We start from the raw sequence: 26070 nt of genomic DNA, 5'->3' as shown, positions 1-26070 counted from the left end.
CTGCTTTTTTCAAAGCACAAATCCTCTTGTTCCTTCCTTTCTGCACAGCTATCTTTTTTGTTTGTCCACACTTTTTATTTAATTTGTGCATCAGTCCACTCCTTATTGCTGCCTGCCATACCTGGCTGAGATTACTGCAGGGAGATAGTAATTGTTGGACACTCCCTGTTTTTTTTTGTGGGAGATTAAGATTGACATTTCTGCTAGAGTGCCATCCCTGTGTGTGCCATCTCTCACTCAGTGGGCCATAGAAAGCCTATTTATTTTTTTGCTTGATTTGGGTTATAAAATCTACCTGAAAAAATCACTACATCAATCAGTGGGAGAAAAATATTGGCCTCAGGGCTTGTGTGCCACTCTTGACTCCTGTGTGTGCCATCTCTCAGTCAGTGGGCCATAGAAAGCCTATTTATTTTTTTGCTTGATTTGGGTTCTAAAATCTACCTGAAAAAATCACTACATCAATCAGTGGGAGAAAAATATTGGCCTCAGGGCTTGTGTGCCACTCCTGACTCCTGTGTGCATCATCACTCACTCAGTGGGCCATAGAAAGCCTATTTTTTTTTTTTTTGCTTTATTTGTGTTCTAAATTCTACCTGAAAAAATCAATAAATCAATCAGTGGGAGATTAATATTGGCCTTTGGGCTTGTGTGCCAGTCCTAAGCGTGCCATCTCTCTCTCTCAGAAAGTGGGCCATAGAAAGCCTATTTATTATTTTTTTTATTGGGTTTATAAATTTTCCCTGGAACAAAAAAAAAAAAAGTGGGAGATTATTATTGGCCTCTGGGCTTGTGTGTCAGTCCTGAGCGTGCCATCTCTCTCACAAATAGTGGGCCATAGAAAGCCTATTTATTTATTTTTTTTGGGTTTTATAAATTCTCCCTGAAAAAAAAAAGGGAGATTAATATTGGCCTTTGGGCTTGTGTGCCAGTCCTAAGCGTGCCATCTCTCTCTCTCAGATAGTGGGCCATAGAAAGCCTATTTATTATTTTTTTTATTGGGTTTATAAATTTTCCCTGGAACAAAAAAAAAAAGTGGGAGATTAATATTGGCCTCTGGGCTTGTGTGCCAGTCCTGAGCGTGCCATCTCTCTCACAAATAGTGGGCCATAGAAAGCCTATTTATTTATTTTTTTTTGGTTTTATAAATTCTCCCTGAAAAAAAAAAGGGAGATTAATATTGGCCTTTGGGCTTGTGTGCCAGTCCTAAGCGTGCCATCTCTCTCTCTCAGATAGTGGGCCATAGAAAGCCTATTTATTATTTTTTTTATTGGGTTTATAAATTTTCCCTGAAAAAAAATAAAAAGTGGGAGATTAATATTGGCCTCTGGGCTTGTGTGCCAGTCCTGAGCGTGCCATCTCTCTCACAAATAGTGGGCCATAGATAGCCTATTTATGTTTTTGGTTGATTTGGGTTCTAAATTCTACCTGAAAAAATCAATAAATCAATCAGTGGGAGATAAATATTGGCCTCTGGGCTTGTGTGCCACTCCTGACTCCTGTGTGCGTCATCTCTCACTCAGTGGGCCATAGAAAGCCTATTTTTTGTTTTATTTGTTTTCTAAATTCTCCCTGAAAAAATCATTTTATTTTATTTGGTTTCTAAATTCTTCCTGAAAAAATCATTTTATTCTATTATTTTTTTTTCCTAAAGTCTCCCTGAAAAAAAAAAAAAATCAAATCAGTGGGAGATTAATATTGCCCTTTCTGCTTGTGTGCCAGTCTTGACTCCTGGGTGTGCCATCTCTCTCTCTCTCTCCAATTGTGGGCCATAGAAAGCCTATTATTTTTTTAGCTTGATTTGGGTTCCAAAATCTACCTGAAAAAATCACTACATCAATCAGTGGGAGATAAATATTGGCCTCTGGGCTTGTGTGCCACTCCTGACTCCTGTGTGCGTCATCTCTCACTCAGTGGGCCATAGAAAGCCTTTTTTTGTTTTATTTGTTTTCTAAATTCTTCCTGAAAAAATCATTTTATTTTATTTGGTTTATAAATTCTTCCTGAAAAAATCATTTTATTCTATTATTTTTTTTTCCTAAAGTCTCCCTGAAAAAAAAAAAAATCAAATCAGTGGGAGATTAATATTGCCCTTTCTGCTTGTGTGCCAGTCTTGACTCCTGGGTGTGCCATCTCTCTCTCTCTCTCCAATTGTGGGCCATAGAAAGCCTATTATTTTTTTAGCTTGATTTGGGTTCCAAAATCTACCTGAAAAAATCACTACATCAATCAGTGGGAGATAAATATTGGCCTCTGGGCTTGTGTGCCACTCCTGACTCCTGTGTGCGTCATCTCTCACTCAGTGGGCCATAGAAAGCCTTTTTTTGTTTTATTTGTTTTCTAAATTCTTCCTGAAAAAATCATTTTATTTTATTTGGTTTATAAATTCTTCCTGAAAAAATCATTTTATTCTATTATTTTTTTTTCCTAAAGTCTCCCTGAAAAAAAAAAAAAATCAAATCAGTGGGAGATTAATATTGCCCTTTCTGCTTGTGTGCCAGTCTTGACTCCTGGGTGTGCCATCTCTCTCTCTCTCTCCAATTGTGGGCCATAGAAAGCCTATTATTTTTTTAGCTTGATTTGGGTTCCAAAATCTACCTGAAAAAATCACTACATCAATCAGTGGGAGATAAATATTGGCCTCTGGGCTTGTGTGCCACTCCTGACTCCTGTGTGCGTCATCTCTCACTCAGTGGGCCATAGAAAGCCTTTTTTTGTTTTATTTGTTTTCTAAATTCTCCCTGAAAAAATCATTTTATTTTATTTGGTTTCTAAATTCTTCCTGAAAAAATCATTTTATTCTATTATTTTTTTTTCCTAAAGTCTCCCTGAAAAAAAAAAAAAATCAAATCAGTGGGAGATTAATATTGCCCTTTCTGCTTGTGTGTCAGTCTTGACTCCTGGGTGTGCCATCTCTCTCTCTCTCTCCAATTGTGGGCCATAGAAAGCCTATTATTTTTTTAGCTTGATTTGGGTTCCAAAATCTACCTGAAAAAATCACTACATCAATCAGTGGGAGATAAATATTGGCCTCTGGGCTTGTGTGCCACTCCTGACTCCTGTGTGCGTCATCTCTCACTCAGTGGGCCATAGAAAGCCTTTTTTTGTTTTATTTGTTTTCTAAATTCTCCCTGAAAAAATCATTTTATTTTATTTGGTTTCTAAATTCTTCCTGAAAAAATCATTTTATTCAATTATTTTTTTTCCTAAAGTCTCCCTGAAAAAAAAAAAAATCAAATCAGTGGGAGATTAATATTGCCCTTTCTGCTTGTGTGCCAGTCTTGACTCCTGGGTGTGCCATCTCTCTCTCTCTCTCCAATTGTGGGCCATAGAAAGCCTATTATTTTTTTAGCTTGATTTGGGTTCCAAAATCTACCTGAAAAAATCACTACATCAATCAGTGGGAGATAAATATTGGCCTCTGGGCTTGTGTGCCACTCCTGACTCCTGTGTGCGTCATCTCTCACTCAGTGGGCCATAGAAAGCCTTTTTTTGTTTTATTTGTTTTCTAAATTCTCCCTGAAAAAATCATTTTATTTTATTTGGTTTCTAAATTCTTCCTGAAAAAATCATTTTATTCTATTATTTTTTTTCCTAAAGTCTCCCTGAAAAAAAAAAAAAATCAAATCAGTGGGAGATTAATATTTACATTTGTGCTTCAGTGACAGTCCTGCGTGTGTGGCATCTCTCTCATTTGTTGCCACCAACAACAGAGTGTGTAACATTGTGCCTGATTTTCGTTGTGGTCTCACTCACCTGTAAAGGGGTAGCTAAATCATACTGAAGTTATAGCTCACCATGTAAGTTGTGTGACAGCAACAAATACCGTTAGTTTGGTTACGTTTTTAAAACAATGAGGAAGTCTGGTGGAAGAGGTCGTGGCCGGGGGCGTTCATTGTCAGCTGGTAATGAGGGTAGTGGTAGTGGTGGAGCATCAGCTGGTCGTGGGAAAAAAAATATTGCACCTAAGTCTGGAGCTGTGGAGCCAGGTTCGTTGTCTGGCTACACAAGGCCTCGAATGCTCCCTTTTCTGGGAGTAGGAAAACCGCTTTTAAAGCCGGAGCAGCAAGAGCAAGTTTTGGCTTATCTTGCTGACTCAGCCTCTAGCTCTTTTGCCTCCTCTCGTGAAACTGGTAAATGTCAAAGCAGCGCGTCGTTAGTGGATGTTCACGGTCAGGGACAAGTCGCTTCCTTGTCCTCTTCAGCAAAAACAACAACAGAGAAGAATGCAGCAGGCGACACAATGGGTTACTCCATGGAGCTCTTTACACATACCGTCCCTGGCTTAGAAAGTGAAGCAGTTAGCAGTCCATACCCATTACAAGTTGAATCTGACATGGAGTGCACTGATGCACAGCCACAGCCAGACTACTATGCTGGTCCTTTGACTCAGACCACAACATTGCCCTCGCAGGGTAATGATCAAGAATCAGACCCTGATGAGACTATGTTGCCCCATCACGAACGCTATACCACCGACCGACACGGTGACACAGACGAAGTTGCACACGAGCTACAAGAAGAGGTAATAGATGACCCAGTTCTTGACCCCGATTGGCAGCCATTGGGGGAACAGGGTGCAGGCGGCAGCAGTTCTGAAGCGGAGGAGGAGGGGCCGCAGCAGGCATCAACATCGCAACAGGTTCCATCTGCCGGGCCCGTATCTTGCCCAAAACGCGTGGCAAAGCCAAAACCTGTTGGAGGACAGCGTGGCCATCCGGTTAAAGCTCAGTCTGCAATGCCTGAAAAGGTATCCGATGCTAGAAAGAGTGCAGTCTGGCATTTTTTTAAACAACATCCAATTGATCAGCGCAAAGTCATCTGTCAAAAATGTTCAACTACCTTAAGCAGAGGACAGAATCTGAAAAGTCTCAATACAAGTTGCATGCATAGAAATTTAACCACCATGCATTTGCAAGCCTGGACTAACTACCAAACGTCCCTTAAGGTTGTAGCACCCTCGGCCAATGAAGCTAGTCAGCAACGCAACATCCCTTCCGGCAGTGTAGGGCCACCATTTTCCGCACCACCTGCAGTATCTGTGCAGGTTTCTTTGCCAGGCCAAAGCAGTCAGGGTCAGGGAATCACCAGTTTCGTAGTAGGAAACACTGCATCTAGGGCACCGGCGGCAACAATACCATCTCCCACCGTCTCTCAGTCTGCCATGTCCACCGGCACCCCCGCTAGTTCCACGATCTCCAGCTCTCCAGTCCAGCTCACCCTACATGAGACTATGGTTAGAAAAAGGAAGTACTTAGCCTCGCATCCGCGTACACAGGGTTTGAACGCCCACATAGCTAGACTAATCTCGTTAGAGATGATGCCCTACCGGTTAGTTGAAAGCGAAGCTTTTAAAGCCCTGATGGACTACGCTGTACCACGCTACGAGCTACCCAGTCGACACTTTTTTTCCAGAAAAGCCATCCCAGCCCTCCACCAGCATGTTGAAGAGCGCATCGTCCATGCACTCAGGCAATCTGTGAGCACAAAGGTGCACCTGACAACAGATGCATGGACCAGTAGGCATGGCCAGGGACGTCACGTGTCCATCACGGCACACTGGGTGAATGTTGTGGATGCAGGGTCCACAGGGGACAGCAAGTTTGGGACAGTTCTGCCTAGCCCACGGTCTAGGAAACAGTTGGCTGTAGCCGTTCGACCCCCTCCTCCTCCTCTTCATCCTCCTGCAGAAGCGAGAGCTCGTCCACAGACCGCAGTCGCACAACCACTCCATCCGCAGCTGCCACTGTTGCACACCAGGTCTCCCATTATGGGGCAGCTACTGGCAAACGTCAGCAGGCTGTATTGGCTATGAAGTGTTTGGGCGACAACAGACACACCGCGGAGGTTCTGTCCGAGTTCTTGCAGAAAGAAACGCAGTCGTGGCTGGGCACTGTAGATCTTGAGGCAGGCAAGGTAGTGAGTGATAACGGAAGGAATTTCATGGCTGCCATCTCCCTTTCCCAACTGAAACACATTCCTTGCCTGGCTCACACCTTAAACCTGGTGGTGCAGTGCTTCCTGAAAAGTTATCCGGGGTTATCCGACCTGCTCCTCAAAGTGCGTGGACTTTGCTCACATATCCGCCGTTCGCCCATACACTCCAGCCGTATGCAGACCTATCAGCGTTCTTTGAACCTTCCCCAGCATCGCCTAATCATAGACGTTGCAACAAGGTGGAACTCAACACTGCACATGCTTCAGAGACTGTGCGAACAGAGGCGGGCTGTTATGTTTTTGTGGGAGGATACACATACACGGGCAGGCAGTAGGATGGCAGACATGGAGTTGTCAGGTGTGCAGTGGTCGAAGATTCAAGACATGTGTCAAGTCCTTCAGTGTTTTGAGGAATGCACACGGCTGGTTAGTGCAGACAACGCCATAATAAGCATGAGCATCCCCCTAATGCGTCTGCTGATGCAAAGTTTGACGCACATAAAGGATCAGGCGTCTGCAGCTGAGGAAGAGGAAAGCCTTGATGACAGTCAGCCATTGTCTGGCCAGGGCAGTGTACAGGACGAGTTAGCGGGCGAAGAGGAGGAGGAGGACGAGGAGGATGATGGGGATGATTATATTTTTAATGAGGAAGCTTTTCCGGGGCCACTGGAAATTGGTGGCGCGGCAAGGCCGGGTTCTGGTTTTTGGAGGGACACAAGTGACGTGGATTTGCCTGAAACTGCCCCTCAACCAAGCACAACCGCAGATTTGAGAACTGGAACTTTGGCCCACATGGCGGATTATGCCTTACGTATCCTCAAAAGGGACACACGCATAACTAAAATGATGAACGATGACGATTACTGGTTAGCCTGCCTCCTTGATCCTCGTTATAAAGGCAAATTGCAAAATATAATGCCACATGAGAACTTGGAACTAATATTAGCAACCAAACAATCAACTCTTGTTGACCGTTTGCTTCTGGCATTCCCTGCACACAGCGCCCGTGATCGTTCTCACACGAGCTGCAGGGGCCAGCAGACCAGAGGAGTTAGAGGGGCAGAAATCAGAAGTGGCGTTGGCCAGAGGGGTTTTCTGACCAGGTTGTGGAGTGATTTTGCTATGACCGCAGACAGGACAGGTACTGCAGCATCAATTCAAAGTGACAGGAGACAACATTTGTCCAGTATGGTTACAAACTATTTTTCATCCCTTATCGATGTTCTCCCTCAACCGTCATTCCCATTTGATTACTGGGCATCAAAATTAGACACCTGGCCAGAATTGGCAGAATATGCATTGCAGGAGCTTGCTTGCCCGGCAGCTAGTGTCCTATCAGAAAGAGTATTCAGTGCTGCAGGTTCAATACTAACAGAAAAAAGGACTCGTCTGGCTACCCAAAATGTAGATGATCTAACCTTCATTAAAATGAACCACAACTGGATTTCGAAATCTTTTGCCCCACCTTGCCCGGCTGACACCTAGCTTTCCTATGAAAAGGTCTTGCCTGTGGACTATTCTGAATGCCTTTTCCAATCTCGTAATTTTCTGCACCTGATTGTCCAGCATACGACATGTTTACACCTCACTAAATGGCCAAACTCCCCACACGGGGCCGTGGTATCGACACTTGGCGACAGCACCCGTGAGAGTGCTGTTTGTCTGAAGAGGTGGGTGTGCCCGCTTTTGGTCGACGGCACTGCCACTGGGTCCCTCCTAGTACAATAAAGTGTCTCTGGCGGTGGTGGTGCGCACCCAACGTCAGACACACCGTTGTAATATGAGGGGCCCTGGGCATGTACCGCCGGCCACAAGACAGTTCCCCCCCCAGCTCAAACAGTGCTCTACCACTTGCAAAATTATCTCACAGCTCCACCAATGTTTAGTCTATGCGCTGACATCCTTCAATGCCTGCCACTGACAATACCATTGTATTGACATTTTTGTTATGTTAGGCCTTCGAAGCCTGTCTGCGGTCACTCCTTCCACTATGCCTCCACTGACCAAACCACTGCTGCCCGTGTACCCCTGGAACCAATTTAAAATTGCCTACAGCCAGCCCAATTTTTTTATTTTAGGCCTTCGATGCCTGTCTGCAGTACGTTCTTTCTACTACTACTACACTGACAAGGCCACTGCTGCCCGTGTACCCCTGGAACCAATTTAAAATTGCCTACAGCCATGTGTTATCATTTTAGGCCTTCGATGCCTGTCTGCGGTCACTCCTTACAATATGCCTCCACTGACCACACCACTGCTGCCCGTGTACCCCTGGAACCAATTTAAAATTGCCTACAGCCAGCCCAATTTTTTTATTTTAGGCCTTCGATGCCTGTCTGCGGTCACTCCTTCCACTAGGCCTCCACTGACCACACCACTGCTGCCCGTGTACCCCTGGAACCAATTTAAAATTGCCTACAGCCATGTGTTATTATTTTAGGCCTTCGATGCCTGTCTGCGGTCACTCCTTACAATATGCCTCCACTGACCACACCACTGCTGCCCGTATACCCCTGGAACCAATTTACAATTGCCTACAGCCAGCCCAATTTTTTTTATTTTAGGCCTTCGATGCCTGTCTGCGGTCCGTTCTTTCTACTACTACTACACTGACCAGGCCACTGCTGCCCGTGTACCCCTGGAACCAATTTAAAATTGCCTACAGCCATGTGTTATTATTTTAGGCCTTCGATGCCTGTCTGCGGTCATTCCTTCCACTAGGCCTCCACTGACCACACCACTGCTGCCCGTGTACCCCTGGAACCAATTTAAAATTGCCTACAGCCAGCCCAATTTTTTTATTTTAGGCCTTCGATGCCTGTCTGCGGTCCGTTCTTTCCACTACTACTACACTGACCAGGCCACTGCTGCCCGTGTACCCCTTGAACCAATTTAAAATTGCCTACAGCCAGCCCAATTTTTTTATTTTAGGCCTTCGATGCCTGTCTGCGGTCACTCCTTCCACTAGGCCTCCACTGACCACACCACTGCTGCCCGTGTACCCCTGGAACCAATTTAAAATTGCCTACAGCCAGCCCAATTTTTTTATTTTAGGCCTTCGATGCCTGTCTGCGGTCCGTTCTTTCTACTACTACTACACTGACCAGGCCACTGCTGCCCGTGTACCCCTGGAACCAATTTAAAATTGCCTACAGCCATGTGTTATTATTTTAGGCCTTCGATGCCTGTCTGCGGTCACTCCTTACAATATGCCTCCACTGACCAAACCACTGCTGCCCGTGTACCCCTGGAACCAATTTAAAATTGCCTACAGCCAGCCCAATTTTTTTATTTTAGGCCTTCGATGCCTGTCTGCGGTCACTCCTTCCACTAGGCCTCCACTGACCACACCACTGCTGCCCGTGTACCCCTGGAACCAATTTAAAATTGCCTACAGCCATGTGTTATTATTTTAGGCCTTCGATGTCTGTCTGCGGTCACTCCTTACAATATGCCTCCACTGACCACACCACTGCTGCCCGTGTACCCCTGGAACCAATTTAAAATTGCCTACAGCCAGTCCAATTTTTTTATTTTAGGCCTTCGATGCCTGTCTGCGGTCCGTTCTTTCTACTACTACTACACTGACCAGGCCACTGCTGCCCGTGTACCCCTGGAACCAATTTAAAATTGCCTACAGCCATGTGTTATTATTTTAGGCCTTCGATGCCTGTCTGCGGTCACTCCTTCCACTAGGCCTCCACTGACCACACCACTGCTGCCCGTGTAGCCCTGGAACCAATTTAAAATTGCCTACAGCCAGCTCAATTTTTTTATTTTAGGCCTTCGATGCCTGTCTGCGGTCACTCCTTCCACTAGGCCTCCACTGACCACACCACTGCTGCCCGTGTACCCCTGGAACCAATTTAAAATTGCCTACAGCCATGTGTTATTATTTTAGGCCTTCGATGCCTGTCTGCGGTCACTCCTTCCACTAGGCCTCCACTGACCACACCACTGCTGCCCGTGTACCCCTAGAACCTATTTATAATTGCATAGAGCATCCTTTTTTTAATAGTAGGCGTACAAAGTCTGTCTGCGGTTCACTATTGAAATTGTCCTCCACTGCCCAGAGCACTGCAGCTTGTGTACCCCTGTAACTTTTTTCTGCTGCAGTGATCCACATTTTTGGTTTGAGTCCTACTACCTGTGTCTGTCTGCGCCACTCAATTCAGCTGTGTTCCTTTGAAAAAAGCTGAGCGTCAATAGTCTTGTTTTCAGCCTCTAGGAATTTTAAAACTGCATTGGGTGTACAACTTTGGTAGGGCCTACTAACGGTGTCTGCCTCCCCAAGGTGTTCCCCAGGTTTCCTCTCCATTGCTTCAATCTTCATGCTCTCGTTTAGTAGTTGTTGGAAACTACGCTGCATTAGGCCTACAAATTGGGTATGGGGTGTAGAGAGATGGTGTTTTCCACTCCAAGGTGTTCTCCAGGTTGCCTTTCCTGAGCTTCAATCTTCATGCTCTCGTTTAGTAGTTGCTGGAAACTACGCTGCATTAGGCCTACAAATTGGGTATGGGGTGTAGAGAGATGGTGTGTTCCACTCCAAGGTGTTCTCCAGGTTGCCTTTCCTGAGCTTCAATCTTCATGCTCTCGTTTAGTAGTTGTAGAAAACTACACTGCATTAGGCCTACAAATTGGGTATGGGGTGTAGAGAGATGGTGTGTTCCACTCCAAGGTGTTCCCCAGGTTTCGTCCACATTGCTTCGGTCTTCCGACTCTCGTTTAGTAGTTGTTGAAAACTACACTGCATTAGGCCTACAAATTGGGTATGGGGTGTAGAGAGATGGTGTGTTCCACTCCAAGGTGTTCTCCAGGTTGCCTTTCCTGAACTTCTATCTTCAGGCTCTCATTAAATTGTAGTTAAATGGAACAACTGCATTTGGCGTACTAGTTGGTTTGGGGCCTACTATCGGTGTCTGCCACTCCTTGCTGTTCTCCTGGTTTCCTGTCCTGAAATTCCATTTTCAGGCTCTTGTTAAGTAGTTGTTAATGTTAGACTGCATTTGGCCTACTAGTTGGGTTGGGGCCTACTATCGGTGTCTGCCACTCCTTGCTGTTCTCCTCAACTGAACAAAGCTGGGCCGCCTGTTTACTACGGTTGCCAATTTTGAACTGCATGTCGACTACTTACTGATTTGGGCCTACTCTCTGTGTCAGCCTCTCATTCCAGTTGTCCTCCACTGCAATGCCCCCTGGTTAGTCCTGTGTTACCAATTTTGAACTGCATTTAGCCCACTTTATTCTTTGGGCCTATATCTGTGTTTCCTCCTCATCCTGCCCATTGCCCAGCCAGTGATAGATGAGTCTGCTGGTACATTGACCCATAACGCAAAATTCCCCGTGCACGCTACACAGCAAGATTGTGACCCTGCTGAAAGTCAGGTTCCTCTTCCCGCATACCATACCACCTTACACGGGGACAAAGAGGAAGGTGCAGATGAAAGTGCAGGTTCCTTCATCAGGTGGGGGGAGGAATACTAGTTGGCGACGTCACTGGCACAGGGCCTCTCATAGTACGCAAAAGTGTTGCTGCCGGTGGGAGGCGCCCCCGCCGTGCAAACACACCGCTGTACTTTGAGGGGCCCTGTGCCAGTGCCAATGCCAACGAGTGGGCCCCCCCCTGCTTGCTCAGGATCACAGCACTTGCAAAGTTTAAATACTTACCTCTCCCTGCTCCACTGCCGTGACGTGGTCCAGATTTACTGGACCCACTAATTACTTGAACCAGCCCTACCCCCCACAACTTTAGCCAAATGACCCCCAATTTCAAATGCCTTCCAATTATTATAAGGTAAATTACGATTGACAAGCTTCTTTAACAAGAATGGATGTTTTTGCCATTAAAATGGGCAGTGTAGGTGTTTTCCTGGCCTCCACTCACTGCCGACTATGCTCCCCCATTGACTTGCATTGGGTTTCGTGTTTCGGGCGATACCCGACTTTTCGCGATAATCGGCCGATTCCACTCGACTCGACTTCTAAGATAGTCGGGTTTCGCGAAACACGGCTCGACTCTAAAAAGGTCAAGGTCGCTCAACCCTAGTTAGGACCATATATATTTGGACATAGACAACATTTTTCTAATTTTGGTTATAGACATTACCACAATGAATTTTAAACAAAACAATTCAGATGCAGTTGAAGTTCAGACTTTCAGCTTTCATTTGAGGGTATCCACATTAAAACTGGACGAAGGGTTTGGGAGTTTCAGCTCCTTAACATGTGCCACCCTGTTTTTAAAGGGACCAAAAGTAATTGGACAATTGACTCCAAGGCTATTTCATGGACAGGTGTGTGCAATCCCTTTGTTATGTCATTCTCAATTAAGCAGATAAAAGGCCTGGAATTAATTTCAGGAGTGGTGCTTGTATTTGGAAGGTTTTGCTGTGAAGTAAATATGCAGTCAAAGGAGCTCTCCATGCAGGTGAAACAAGCCATCCTTAAGCTGCGAAAACAGAAAAAACCCATCCGAGAATTTGCTACAATATTAGGAGTGGCAAGATCTACAGTTTGGTACATCCTGAGAAGGAAAGAAAGCACTGGTGAACTCATCAATGCAAAAAGACCTGGGCGCCCACGGAAGACAACAGTGGTGGATGATCGCAGAATAATCTCCATGGTGAAGAGAAAGCCCTTCACAACAGCCAACCAAATGAACAACACTCTCCAGGAGGTCGGCGTATCAATATCCAAATCTACCGTAAAAAGAAGACTGCATGAAAGTAAATACAGAGGTTTCACTGCACGGTGCAAGCCACTCATAAGCATCAAGAATAAAAAGGCTAGACTGGACTTTGCTAAAAAACAGTTAAAGCCAGCACAGTTCTGGAAGAACATTCTTTGGACAGATGAAACCAAGATCAACCTCTACCAGAATGATGGAAAAAGAAAAGTATGGTGAAGGCGTGGTACAGCCCATGATTCAAATCTGTAAAACATGGCGGAGGCAGTGTGATGGCTTGGGCATGCATGGCTGCCAGTGGCACTGGGTCTCTAGTGTTTATTGATGATGTGACACAGGACAGAAGCAGCCGAATGAATTCTGAGGTATTCAGAGCCGCCATACTGTGTGCTCAGATCCAGCCAAATGCAGCCAAACTGATTGGTCGTTGTTTCATACTACAGATGGACAATGACCCAAAACATAAAGCCAAAGCAACCCAGGAATTTATCAAAGCAAAGAAGTGGAATATTCTTGAATGGCTAAGTCAGTCACCTGATCTCAACCCAATAGAGCAACATTTCACTTGTTAAAGACTAAACTTCAGACAGAAAGACTACAAACAGCAACTGAAAACCACCGCAGTGAAGGCCTGGCAGAGCACCAAAAAGGAGGAAACACAGCGTCTGGTGATGTCCATGAGTTCAAGACTTCAGGCAGTCATTGCCAACAAAGGCTTTTCAACCAAGTACTAGAAATGAACATTTTATTTAAAATTATTGAATCTGTCCAATTACTTTTGGTCCCTTTAAAAACAGGGTGGCACATGTTAAGGAGCTGAACCTCCTAAACCCTTCATCCATTTTTAATGTGGATACCCTCAAATAAAAGCTGAAAGTCTGAACTTTAACTGCATCTGAAATGTTTTGTTTAAAATTTATTGTGGTAATGTCTATAACCAAAATTAGAAAAATGTTGTCTCTGTCCAAATATATAAGGACCTAACTGTATGTTAGTGAGACACACATATATATATATATATATTTGAATATATATATATATATATATATATTAATAATTCATACAGCGCTAGATAGCAGAAAAGCCGGTAATTAAATTGCAGGCTTTTCCTATCTCCTTCTCAAACCCGACATGATATGAGACATGGTTTACATACAGTAAACCATCTCATATCCCTTCTTTTATTACATATTCCTCTTTAGTAATGTAAGAAGTGTATGGGTGTCAAATTTGGTGGCTCTAGCTATTAAACTAAAGGGTTAAATCGCGGAAAAAATTGGCGTGGGCTCCCGCGCAATTTTCTCCGCCAGAGTGGGAAAGCCAGTGACTGAGGGCAGATATTAATAGCCTGGAGAGGGTCCATGGTTATTGGCCCCCCACTGCCTAAAATCATCTGTCCCCAGCCACCCCAGAAAGGCCACATCTGTAAGATGCGCCTATTCTGGCACTTAGCTTGTCTTTTCCCACTCCCATGTAGCGGTGGGATGTGTGGTAATGAAGGGTTAATGTCACCTTGCTATTGTAAGGTGACATTAAGCCAGAATAGTAATGGAGAGGCGTCAATTATGACACCTATCCTGTCACGGGGCTACCGCGACAGAGAGGTTCCAGAGAACCGCAGTGCTCTGGGCCTCGTTCACACACAGTTAACAGAAGCTCTTCACCAGTATCACTGACCTTAAAAATTTTTCTTGGTCCAATATGGACCCCATTGCTCCTTTGGCTGGACAAATGCAGCAACTCAGTCTAGAGGTGGCTGACCTCCGCTTGGCGGTTGTGCAGCGCACTCCAGTGGCCACTGCAGGGGTTGCTACACCTCCACAAGCTTCGCTGGAACCTAAAATTGCGTTACCTGACAGGTTCTCAGGGGGTGTGACAAATTTTTGTTACATTCAGGGAGGCCTGTAAATTGTATTTTAGTTTGCGTCCGACTCCTCACACTTCAGGTTCAGAGGAGCAGAGGTTTGGAATTATAGTATCGCTCCTACTAGATGACCCGCAGTCCTGGGCATTTTCACTTCCCACTGATGCTTTGCCGTTACGGACTGGGGAGGAGTTTTTTCGAACCTTAGGTCAGGTGTATCATGATCCTGACTGCGTCTCCCTCGCTGAGTCCACAATACGCCATCTTACACAGGGAGACTGGCCAGTAGAGGGGTACTGCTCTGAGCTTCGGAGATGGGCTACTGACACATTTTGGAATGACCCTGCACTCCGTAGTCAATTTTATCAGGGCCTATCTAATAAAATAAAAGATGCTTTCGCCCTACAGGAGACACCAACCACACTGGAAGCAGCTATGTCTCTTGGGATCCGTGTGGACCGCCGCCTGCACCAGAGACTTAATGAATCGCCGCTATTCAAGGGTAATTCAGATTTGGACTCACCAGAATCTGAGTCTCTAGGAAAACCTATGCAGTTGGGTGGTGCTTCTCGTTCTAAGGGGGCTGCAGTAGTACGGCGTAAGGAAGGTACATGTTTTTTTTGTGGCAGAAGGGGTCATTATGTGAATGTGTGTCCTTCTAGAAGACAACCGCCGGAAAACTATTGAGCCCGGGTTGCGGGGAGGTTGGCAACTCGGGTGTACTAATTTCCTCCTTAGGTAAACCTCAATTTTTCCTACCAGCCGAGATTCGTCTTGGTGAAAATAGGTTTAATATCTCTGCCTTTCTGGACTCTGAGGCAGGGTTTAATTTAATTGATGCTGGGTTTGTTCAGGCGCATGGGCTTAAGACTCAAGAATTGTCTAGACCCATACCTATAATTGCCATTGATTCTGCACCTTTGAGCCAGGGGACTTTCACTCAGATCTTCCGTGGGGTGAGCCTACAAATAGGGGCGTTACACTCTGAGTCTTTAGATTGTTATGTGTTGGGGGGTTTGCCATCGCCTGTAGTTCTCGGTTTACCATGGATCACATTACACAACCCGGTGTTAGACTGGCAGACTCAGGAGATTACTAGATGGAGTGAGTATTGTCAGGAACATTGCCTGGGTACTCGGCTGGCCGGATTGAGTTCTCAGGTTTTGCCAGAGTTCATCTCAGATTTTGAGGATGCATTCTCTGAGGAGGGGAGTCGAGAGCTACCTCCACACCGCCCTTATTATTGCACCATACGTCTCATTCCTGGTGCTAAACTGCCTAAGAGTAGGCTATACAACATCTCAGGCCCAGAGAGACAGGCCATGAAGGACTATATCACGGAATGTCTGGCCAAGGGTCATATCAGACCCTCATCATCACCCATTGCAGTCGGGTTCTTTTCCACTCCCTCTTATTCCGGACCTCTTTAACCAAATTGTGGGGGCTAAATGGTTCTCCAAATTAGACCTCAGGGGGGTACATGATCTCATTCGGATGAAGGAGGGGGATGAATGGAAGACGGCGTTTAATACTCAAGAGGGACATTACGAGAACTTGGTTATGCCTTTTGGGTTAACTAATGCTCCTGCTGTGTTTCAACACTTTGTCAATTATATATTTAGTCAATTAATAGGTAGGTTTGTGGTGGTATATCTCGATGACATCTTAATTTATTCCCCTGACCTCGAGTCTCTTCAGGATCATGTACGGCAGGTCATTCAGGTACTCAGGGACAATAAACTGTTTGCCAAACTTGAGAAATGCATGTTCACTGTCAAAGAGATTCCGTTTCTGGGTTATTTCTTATCCTCCACAGGTTTTCGTATGGATCCGGCTAAGGTCAGGGCGGTCTTGGAGTGGGACCGTCCTGAGGACCTTAAGGCTTTACAGAGGTTTTTAGGTTTTGCAAATTTCTATCACAAATTTATTAAAGACTTTTCAGTGGTAACCAAACCATTGACAGACATGACTGTTGTGAATTCTGCTTTTGGGTTCCCTCCGGTGGTTGTAGGTGGTAATGCAGTTGTCCCTGGGTTGCAGTCCTGGTCAGGTGTATCTGCTGATTGCAGTTCTGACTGGGGTATTTAGGTGTGCAGGATTCATTAGTCCTTGCCAGTTGTCCATGGTTGTTGGGAGGTTTGGGATCTCTGTCTGGTTCCTCCTGCCTTGCTGCCAAATCAGCAAAGATAAGTGTCTGGTTTTTGTTTCTGTGGCACACATGCTGTGTGCTTAATAATTCAGTGCTATTCATTTGTTTTTTCTTGTCCAGCTTAGATTGTGTCAGTATTTTTTCAGTCTTGTTGGATTCTCAGGAGTTGCAGATATACGTTGCACGTCTTTAGTTAGATGGTGGAATTTTTTGTATTATCTGCTGTGGATATTTTTGGAAGGGTTTTAATACTGACCGCTTAGTATTATGTCCTATCCTTTCCTATTTAGCTAGAGTGGCCTCTTTTGCTAAATCCTGTTTTCTGCCTGTGTGTGTCTTTCCTCTACTACTCACAGTCAATATTCGTGGGGGGCTGCCTATCCTTTGGGGTTCTGCTCTGAGGCAAGGTAGAATTCCTATTTCCATCTATAGGGGTATTTAGTCTTCCGGCTGTGTCGAGGTGTCTAGGATTTGTTAGGCACACCCCACGGCTACTTCTAGTTGCGGTGTTAGTTTAGGATTTGCGGTCAGTACAGTTTCCACCTACTCCAGAGAAAGTTTTGTGCGGCTCCAAGGTCACTGGATCATAACACATGACCAAGAGGGGCACGGATTTCTCCGTATGGTCCAGTGCGGCCAGTAAAGCTTTTGAAACTTTGAAAAAGTGTTTTTCCACTGCACCCATATTAATACAGCCTGACATCACTCAGCCATTTGTAGTAGAGGTGGATGCCTCTGAGGTAGGGGTGGGAGCTGTATTGTCTCAGGGGATTTCTCCGAGTAAGTGGCATCCGTGTGCATTTTTCTCGAGTAAATTATCTCCTACGGAGAAGAATTATGACATTGGTAACAGGGAGCTGTTGGTAATTAAATGGGCATTTGAGGAATGGCGTCATTTTTTGGAGGGAGCACTTCACCCTGTCATGGTGATCACAGATCAAAAAGAATCTGCAAAGCATCTTACACCTAGGCAGGCAAGGTGGTCTCTGTTCTTCACCAGGTTCAATTTCTACATAACGTACCGGCCAGGAAACAAGAATATCAAGGCTGATGCATTATCCCGTTGTTTCCCGGGGGGTGGGGATAATTGTGAACCAGGTCCTATAATACAGAAGGGTGTAGTTGTCGCTGCAATTAATTCTGATCTTAAGAAAGAGGTGGTAGAGGCACAGGGGGATGCCCCAGCAGCCTGTCCGTTAGGTAAACTTTTTATTCCAGCTAATCTCCCTCTCAGGGTCATAAATGAGCATCATGACTCGGTTTTGGCCAGACACCCTGGAAGTAAGGTTACTGCGGATCTACTCACTCGGTGTTTTTGGTGGTCTGGGGTAAGACATGATGTACAGGAATATTGTCTCAGACCGTGGGGTGCAGTTTATTTCTAAGTTTTGGAGGGCTTTCAGCAGCTGGCTGGGGACTCATTTGTCGTTTTCTTCAGCTTTTCATCCTCAATCCAATGGTCAGACTGTACGCGTAAATCAAAATCTTGAGACTTATCTCAGGTGTTTCATCTCAGAGAATCAAGAGGACTGGGTTAAGTACTTACCGTTAGCAGAATTTGCTATAAACAATCATACTCATGAGTCTACTGGTAAGTCCACGTTTATCGGGGCATATGGTTTTCATCCTCAGTCTAGTGCATTTAATAGGAGGGATTCCTCAGGTGTTCCTGAAGAGGAGAGGTTTTCTTCATCCATCACGTCCGTATGGCAAGGGGTTCTTGATAAATTAAAGAGGATGGGTTCCAGGTATAAGAATGCAGCTGATCGGAGACGTGCGGAAGGTCCGGACCTGTGTGTGGGTGATTGGGTTTGGTTGTCCTCGAAAAATATTAAGCTGAGAGTTCCCTCATGTAAATTGGGCCCTAGGTTCATTGGTCCTTATAGGATTGTGGCCGTCGTGAATTCCCTTGCTTTTCGGCTGGCTTTGCCTCAGTCATGTAAGATCCATAATGTTTTTCATCGCTCCTTACTCAAAAAGGTTCTGGCGCCATCCAATCAGTCCCCTTCCCCTCCATCTCCGGTCCTTGTTGATTGAAGTCTCGAGTTCCAGATTTCCAGGGTTAAGGATTCTTGTTTAGTTCGTCAATCCCTACAATATCTGGTACACTGGAGAGGGTACGGTCCTGAGGAAAGGATGTGGGTACCTCCTGCCGATGTCCATGCGGTTAGGTTGGTTCGGGCATTTCATACAGCTCATCCTGTGAAACCTGGTCCTGAGGTTCCGGAGGTCCCTTGTAGAAGGGGGGGTACTGTCACGGGGCTACCGCAACAGAGAGGTTACAGAGCACCGCAGCACTCTGGGCCTCGTTCACACACAGTGAACAGAAGCTCTTCACCTGTATTCTGACCTAGCTGCTTTGTGCCAGCAGTGCAGGAGTTAACCTTATTACTGAGTTGCTGAGAGCTGGGTCTCTCAGCTGAAGTGGATCTTGTAATCTGATCCTCTATATAGACCCAGTCCTTACTTCAGCTAGTGTCAGTGATCAATTCTACTGCCTGGCTTGGAGGTTGATGGAGAGAGGTGTTGGTGTTGGAGGTTTACTTACAGAGATTGGTGTCTGCGGTTTTGGTTGCATGTTTAACCTGTTTTCCTTCCTAGTTTATTTCTTCTCTTCCCTTCTCTGTTTCCTCTGTGGTTGTGTGAGCATTTGGTGAGTTTGAGTCTTTTAGTTACCTTGTCTGTTTACTCTGTTATTTGTTGCATAATTACACTGGTACAGTCCACCTCCTTTGGGGGGAGAGGGGGCCACTAATAGGGCCTGCACAGGAGACAGGGATAAGCTGGCGGCTCGGGCCTCCTAACCATCATAGGTACCCCCGAGATAAGGGAAAGCCAGGGCCCCATTAAAGTGGTAGGGACAGGTGCGGGTCCCAGTACGCCGTCCTGCCCCTTTAACACTGCTTACGGTGTGACATATCCATTATTAATAATAATAACTTAGCCTGTCTCTTCCCACTCTGGTGTAGCGGTGGGATATAGGGTAATGAAGGGTTAATGTCACCTTGCTATTGTAAGGTGACATTAAGCCAGAGAGTGGCATCAATTATGACACCTATCCATTATTAATCCAATAGTATGAAATGGTTAATAAAACTCACACATTATTACAAAGTATTTTAACGAAATAAAGATACAGGTTGTTGCAATATTTTATTATTCTCTTAATCCACCTGAAGACCCTTGTCACCTGAAACAAAGTTAAAAAAAACAAACAACAATATTCCATACCTTCCGTCGTTCTGTCTTTTCCCACGCTGTAAATCCTTCTGAAAGGGTTAACTAATTTTACAAGCAGAAGCCTGCTAATGCAGCCGCCCCTGCCTGTAAAAACCTGGGGAATGAATGGAATAACCTGTAGTTACCTCAACTCGAGCCTGGGAAAAAGTTACCAGGCTCGAGTTCATATGAGGACTGTTGTGAATTCTGCTCTTGGGCTCCCTCCGGTGGTTATGAGTGGTAGTGCTGCTGTCTTTGGATCACAGCATTTATCAGCTGTGTGTTAGGAGTCGAGTTTCCTCTGCTGCACAGGGGGAATCTCGATCCGTCTCCGCTGCGGTCTCCCATTCTCCTCCAGCCGCAGTGGAGTCTGCTCAGCAGGGACGTCGCTCCCAGAGTCTTGCTCGCTCTCACTCTGTACAGAGAGTTACTGCTGCTTCTTCAGCTCCTGCCATTAAAGTCAGTGCTGGTCAGCGGCGAGCGGACTTCCCTGCGACTAAGTCCTTGTTTGCGCACACTGAGCATGCCCAGAGCAAGATCTCCCGTTGGAGATCGAGGGTCATGTGCTCTGGCTCTGCAGCGCATTCCATTGGTCCTCTTGGCAGGTCTTGGAAGGGCAAAGTTTCTGTGGCCACTTCCTGTCCTGCAATTATATAAACTGCGCATGACCGCACGGCCATGTGCTAGTGTACAATTGAATACGTGTGTTTGTTGTGAGTGCAAGTTGTTCATTAAATACCCCTACCCTATTGTATGACTGTTCGCGTATGGAGTATGGCTGCTATCTAGCGCCCGACAAATCACTCAACGTGTCACACACGTATCAGCGTCTATTGCTGTGACCGCCAGTGCGGCGCCACGCGCCAGTAGTGCGCTTCCTGACCCACGTCTGGGTGCTTAGTGGTGCCTGCCAGCACGGCACAGTTCGCACTTCGGTGCTCTTATTATAAGAGTTGCCTAACACACCCTGTTGCGGTGTTGTGTCAGCAAGTGGTCTAATCGGACTTCAATCCTAGTTGGGGTTAAGTTCGCTGACTGCTGGCTCGCCTTCTATGTGCGGTACCGCGATCCTGTGACGCAACAGGATCGCTTCCTTCACGTTGGGTGAAGTTTAACCCACGCGAGTATACTTATGAGTACCGCCATATAGTCCGTCATTACTCAGCAGCAGGTTCCATCTCTGCACGGTGGACCCGGGCTACGAACGCACCATACACTATCAGTCTTATTATTTGGTGCGTTCCGCTAGCCCTAACATTACACTAGCGCCAGAGTCTGGCTAGTGATGACGGACAAACAGCAATCCCTGCGGTATATACAGCAGCTGGAGGGTAGGTTGGCGGCTCTCGAGAGCGCAACCTCAGCTGTGGATGTTACCGCAGTTGCTGTACAGGCTGCCAGCGTGGCTGCAGCAATTTTGTCCATTGCCACCCCTGTTCCGACATTTTCTCGCCTCCCGCTGCCAGAAAAATTTTCTGGTAATAGCAAATTTTGTAGAGGATTCGTGAGTCAGTGCTCTATTCATCTCGAGCTTCTGGCTGCACGTTTCCCCACAGAGCGGGCTAAGGTGGGATTTATTGTGTCTCTATTGTCGGACAGGGCGTTGGAATGGGCTACGCCGCTGTGGGAGCGTGGCGATCATGTGGTGCAGAGTGCTCCTCTGTTTTTGAGCACTTTAAAACAGGTCTTTTTAGGACCTCAAGTCACCCATGACACTGCGCTCCAACTGCTGGCATTAACTCAGGGTGAGTCCTTGGTCAGTCATTTTGCCGTCCAATTCCGCACTTTAGCATCTGAGCTGGAATGGTCGGATTAAGCTCTTATCCCCATATTTTGGAGGGGCTTGGCTGACCATGTAAAGGACGCTCTGGCCACTAGGGAGATACCTGCCACACTGGAGGAGTTAATAACAGTCTCCACTCAAATTGACCTCCGTTTTAACGAGCGGAGGTTAGAGCGAGCCCAGTGTAGGCAGAGGTTTCGGCTGGCTCCTACTTTCGCCAAACCTCTGGAATCTCCGGTCCTGGTTCCTGAGTCACATGAGGCCAGGGAAGTGTCACAAGCGGGACCTAAGTCCCGGACCGCTTGTGCACTCAGGGTCTGTCATGTTTGCCAGCAGTCTGGACATTTAGCCGCCAGATGTTCCCAGCGGTCGAGGAAACGTCAGCGTCTAGTGGTCGTAGGTGGAGGTACACTAGACACGGCGACGTTTGCCTCTAAATTGTCCTTTAAGGGGACAATTACTATAGGCTCATTCTCCCACTCGGTAGAGCTCTGCGTGGATTCTGGGGCGGAGGGCAATTTTATGTCTTCTGCCTTCGCCCAACGCCACGCAATACCTCTGGTTATGCTAGCTCAACCTGTCATGGTACGAGTGGTGAATGGGTCGACTCTGCCCTCACAGATAACTCACCAGACCATCCCATTTACTCTGTCCATGTCGCCATCTCATCAGGAGATTATATCTCTGCTCGTCATTCCAGAGGGAATTGATGAGGTCCTGTTGGGAATACCTTGGCTACGGTACCACTCTCCTCATATCGAGTGGTCCTCAGGCAGAATTCTGGGATGGGGTGAATCTTGTGGGGGTAGGTGTCAGAGGGAGTGCGTTTAGGTAGCTACAACTGAGGTACCCGCAGATCTTTCCTCTCTCCCCAAGCAGTATTGGTCGTATGCAGACGTATTCTCCAAAAAGGCGGCGGAGACCCTTCCACCCCATTGCCCCTATGACTGTCCTATTGACCTCTTGCCTGGTGCTGAGCCTCCCCGGGGTCGAGTCTATCCGCTATCTCTCCCGGAGACGGAGGCAATGTCACAGTACATCCAGGAAAATCTGGCAAGAGGGTTCATCAGGAAGTCAGTGTCACCTGCTGGGGCAGGGTTCTTCTTCGTGCAGAAGAAGAGTGGGGAATTGCGTCCATGCATAGACTACAGGGGTCTTAACGCCATCACCGTTAAGAATAAATACCCTTTGCCTTTGATATCTGAACTGTTCGATAGGCTTCGGGGAGCAAGGGTATTTACTAAATTAGATCTGCGGGGTGCTTACAACCTGATTCGCATCCGTGAGGGGGACGAATGGAAGACGGCTTTTAACACCAGGGATGGGCACTATGAATATCTGGTGATGCCCTTTGGGCTCTGTAATGCCCCAGCCGTTTTCCAAGACTTTGTGAACGATATCTTCTGGGATATGCTTTCCACCTCGGTCGTAGTCTATCTGGATGATATTCTCATCTACTCTCCAGATATTGACTCCCACCGGAGAGATGTTTGCAAAGTCTTCGACCTCCTACGGGCAAACTCCCTCTATGCCAAGTTGGAGAAGTGTATGTTTGAGCAGGAGTCCTTACCTTTCCTAGGCTACATCATCTCAGCCCAGGGATTGGCTATGGATCCTGCCAAACTACAGGCTGTGATGGACTGGCAGGAACCCCATTCTCTTAAAGCGGTGCAGCGCTTTATGGGGTTCATCAATTATTATCGCCAGTTCATCCCGCATTTCTCAACTTTGGTAGCTCCCTTGGTTGCCCTCACCAAGAAGGGGGCGAATCCCAAATTGTGGTCTGAGGAGGTCTCCAAGGCCTTTATCTCTATAAAGTCACACTTCGCTAGCGCTCCCATTCTTCATCGCCCCGATGTTGATAAGCCATTTATCATGGAGGTGGATGCCTCTTCTGTTGGTGCTGGAGCAGTCCTCTTCCAAAAGGATGCTCAAGGTCGGAAGCATCCTTGCTTCTTTTTCTCCAAGACCTTCGCACCAGCAGAGAGGAATTATTCCATCGGGGACAGGGAGTTGCTAGCCATGAAGTTGGCTTTCTCGGAGTGGAGACATCTCTTGGAGGGAGCACGTTTTCCCTTCCAAGTCTTCACAGATCACAAAAATTTGGTGTATCTGCAGACAGCTCAGCGGTTGAATTCTCGCCAGGCCAGATGGTCCTTGTTCTTCTCCCGGTTTCATTTCACCCTCCATTTCCTTTCTGGGGAGAAGAACATTCGGGCCGACGCTCTCTCTCGCTCCGTTATGTCATCTGCGGAGGAGGAGGAGGAGCCTCGGCTTATTGTCCCCACCGAGAGTTTGAGAACCGTGGCCCCGGTTTCGCTGGAGTCTGTGCCCCCGGGCAAGACTTTTGTTCCATCTAGTTTGCGACCGAAGGTTCTCTCTTGGGCGCACTCGTCCAGGGTGGGTGGACATTTTGGTACTAAAAGGACATCAGAATTACTGGCGAGGACATATTGGTGGCCGCATATGGCTCGTGATGTCGCGGAGTACGTTCGGGCGTGTGTCTCTTGCGCCAGGAACAAGACTCCTCGGCAACGGCCAGCTGGTTTGCTTTATCCTCTGCCCGTGGCTGACAGGCCCTGGGAGATGGTCGGGATGGACTTTGTGGTTGGCTTACCCAAGTGTCGTAATTGCACCATTATCTGGGTGATCACCGATCATTTTTCCAAAATGGTGCATTTGGTGCCTCTTCCACGGCTACCATCTGCACGGGCATTGGCTGTCTTGTTTATCAAGCATATCTTTCGCTTACACGGTATGCCAGACAAAATTGTTAGTGACCGGGGTCCCCAGTTTGCGTCTCGATTCTGGAGGGAGCTATGTCGTATACTCAGTATTGAGTTAAATCTCTCTTCGATATATCATCCCGAGACGAATGGGTTGGTAGAAAGGGCCAACCAGACCTTGGTCACATATCTGCGACATTTTGTTTCTGCCAGACAGGATGACTCGGCATCCTTGCTACCGTGGGCAGAGTTTGCACTTAACAATGCCGTAGCCGACTCCACCGGTCAGACTCCATTCCTCTTATATTACGGCCAGCATCCGCGTGTTCCTGTGCCCATGCCTGTGTCTTCCACTGATCCCAGGGTGGCAGACTGGGCTGTGGAGGCACGGGACATTTGGGATCGCACGCAGGATGCCATTCGGGCCTCCAAGGAGAGAATGAGGTCCTCCGCCGATGTTCATCGGCGCTCCGCTCCGACTTTTGCCCCTGGCGACTTGGTGTGGCTCTCCGCACGTAACATCAGGCTGCGAGTTGAGTCCACTAAGTTTGCTCCTCGCTACTTGGGTCCCTTCAAGGTTCTCGAACAGGTTAATCCTGTGGTCTACCGACACCTTTCATGTGTCCCTCTTGAAACCCGTATACATGTCCCGGATTTCCGAGTCATCTGCCGGGACATCGGGTTCGTCTACGGACGATTACGAGGTGAACGCTATTTTGGGGTGCAAGGTGGTATGCGGCAAAAAGTTTTATTTGGTGGATTGGAAGGGTTATGGTCCAAAGGACAGGTCTTGGGAGCCCGCTGAAAACATTCGGGCCCCACAGCTCATTGCTGCCTTCGAGCGTAGCGAGGCCCAAGGAGGGGGGGGGCCCTAGGAGGGGGGAAAATGTTAGGAGTCGAGTTTCCTCTGCTGCACAGGGGGAATCTCGATCCGTCTCCGCTGTGGTCTCCCATTCTCCTCCAGCCGCAGTGGAGTCTGCTCAGCAGGGACGTCGCTCCCAGTGTCTTGCTCGCTCTCACTCTGTACAGAGAGTTACTGCTGCTTCTTCAGCTCCTGCCATTAAAGTCAGTGCTGGTCAGCGGCGAGCGGACTTCCCTGCGACTAAGTCCTTGTTTGCGCACACTGAGCATGCCCAGAGCAAGATCTCCCGTTGGAGATCGAGGGTCATGTGCTCTAGCTCTGCAGCGCATTCCATTGGTCCTCTTGGCAGGTCTTGGAAGGGCAAAGTTTCTGTGGCCACTTCCTGTCCTGCAATTATATAAACTGCACAGAAATAGGAGAAATTGGACCCCAAATGTTGTTGTCCAGTTTGTCCTGAGTATGCTGATACCCCATATGTGGGGGTAAACCACTGTTTGGGCGCACGGCAGGGCTCGGAAGGGAAGGCACACCATTTGGCTTTTTAAATGGAAAATTAGCTCCAATCATTAGCGGACACCATGTCACGTTTGGAGAGCCCCTGTGTGCCTAAACATTAGAGATCCCCCAGAAATCACCCCATTTTGAAACTAGACCCCCAAAGGAACTAATCTAGATGTGTGGTGAGGACTTTGAACCCCCAAGTGCTTCACAGAAGTTTATAACGCAGAGCCATGAAAATAAAAAAAAAAATTATTTTCTCAAAAATGATCTTTTAGCCTGCAATTTTTTATTTTCCCAAGGGTAACAGGAAAAATTTGACCCCAAAAGTTGTCCAGTTTCTCCTG

Source organism: Ranitomeya imitator, chromosome 1, assembly GCF_032444005.1.
Source record: "Ranitomeya imitator isolate aRanImi1 chromosome 1, aRanImi1.pri, whole genome shotgun sequence".
Classification (NCBI taxonomy): domain Eukaryota; kingdom Metazoa; phylum Chordata; class Amphibia; order Anura; family Dendrobatidae; genus Ranitomeya; species Ranitomeya imitator.
Note: the sequence above shows the minus strand (reverse complement) of the source record.